Below are 1,893 nucleotides of genomic sequence, written 5' to 3'. Positions count from 1 at the left end.
TTACAGAGTCCCAAGTCTCCAGTAGAAGAGAGCCTTTTCCTCATGTCCATTATATGTGGAGCAGGCAACACCCCCAAGGAAGCAGCCCTTCAGTTGATTGGCTGCTTATAGCCACTTAGCCACTCATCAAAGAGTTAGCTATGCCTGTATTAAGTTTCATCACCATGGGAATAAGCACATCTTAACTGCTAAACCATGGGAATTCTGGCCTAGTCAGGTTGACACAGAATCTTAACCATTACACTTGTTGTTGTTAAGTGCTGTCGAGTCGACTCTGACCCATAGCGACCCTGTATAGGGTTTCCGAGGCTGTAAATCTTGTACGGGATCAGAAAGCCTTCTCTTTCTCCCACAGAACTGCTGGTAGTTTCGAATCACTGACCTTGAGGTTAGTAGCCTGACTCATAACCACTAGGCTACCAGAGCTCCTTAACCATTACACCAGAAAACCAAAAAAACGTGTGATTTGTTTATTGAGATTTTCACTTTATTGCAGTAGGCTGGGACCAAACCTGCAATATCTCCAGGTTATGCCTGTACTAATGGTAGATTTCTTTTAAATTCTTCATGTAATAATTTGAAAGTTTCATTATTCTTCTATTGTGTATTTTTTTTTTTTTTTTACTAATACTGTTGTTTAATTTACTTAAGGTAAGCTTAATGTTCCTTGATTTCACTCTAGAATACTTATATTATTTCTGACTTTTTTTTAGTTTCAGGTATATGCTTGACAGGTATATGATAAATCTGTATCTAAGAAAACGATATTTGAATATGAATATATTAATAATTTATTCTGTAACTGCATACAAAAAGAATTTATTTTTGTTGAAACAGGTGTATGCAATTCTTTATAAGTCATTTTAAAGCTATTTTTCCCATTACTTAAAATTAAAATGATAAATGACCACAATGTAGATTTAATGTTTGAAAACGGAAAACTTATAGTTTTGGACTGATGCCAAATTTTGTACACATCAATTCATTTCTAGTCTAATTTTGTCACATCAATTCATTTCTAGTGTAATTTTATGAAAATAAAGCAAATATAAGGTGGGGGGACACATGACATTGTTAGTGGAGAGAAAAAGTACTTATAAATTGTTCTGTGATTACTTTTTCTTATTTGCTGCTTTGACAGAAGAAAAAAAACACAGACTAACACATCTTATCTATTTAATGGGTTCAAGATGAGTTGTACTTAAATATCTGTATGTGGAATAATATATGTTGGAGTCATGGTATGGTGCTGTAGGATAAAGCACTGGACCGCAAGGTCAGTTTGATCCACATGGTTAGCAATTCAAACCAACCAGCTGCTCCTCAAAAACCCTATATAGGGTCCCTATGAGTCAGAATTGACTCAAGGACACTTAACAGCAACATTATCACTTTAAAGCTATGTTCTTATTGTCTTCTAATAATAAGATATATGATAAAATTTACTTTGAAGAGCCCTACTTATAACTTTAAGGCATGTTCTACATTTGCAAATGTAGTCTAGTTATAATCAACCTCTCACATAATTAATTTAAGAAACTGCTCAAAAGAAAATGTAATTAATATTATCTTTTGGTACTTGTTAAAAATATACCAAAGCAATATTTTATTTCTGTTAATGGTATTACTCAGCTTCTCGGGTCTGATTGTTTGTATTTAAATGATGATAACACTGCTGTAGGAATTTAGAAAAATGTTTTCAGAGAGTTCAGTAATGAAGTCTGATAGAAAACTGATTTATAAAAGGAAATATTTTTTCAGCTCTTAACAGATGTACTTCTTGTAAAGTACTGTTGAGTCTTGTCTTGATTTAATTCTTCCTTCTTTATGTGTTAGCTCTGCCATGTGCCCTCTTTCTCTGCTGTGGATGCTTTTTATAAAGTTCCTTAATTC

The 1,893-nt window shown here is 33.4% G+C and overlaps 1 protein-coding gene across 1 annotated transcript in view; it reads left to right on the top strand.

The window, feature by feature from the left end:
- Nucleotides 1-1,893, top strand: part of GKAP1 (G kinase anchoring protein 1) — a 135,499-nt gene that overhangs the window by 57,003 nt on the left and 76,603 nt on the right. The gene's annotated exons all lie outside the window — the stretch shown is intronic.

The sequence above is a fragment of the Chrysochloris asiatica genome, unplaced genomic scaffold, assembly GCF_000296735.1.
Source record: "Chrysochloris asiatica unplaced genomic scaffold, ChrAsi1.0 scaffold00014, whole genome shotgun sequence".
NCBI lineage: Eukaryota > Metazoa > Chordata > Mammalia > Afrosoricida > Chrysochloridae > Chrysochloris > Chrysochloris asiatica.
The sequence above is the reverse complement of the archived record's forward strand: the minus strand, read 5'-3'. Positions and strand labels throughout refer to the sequence as shown.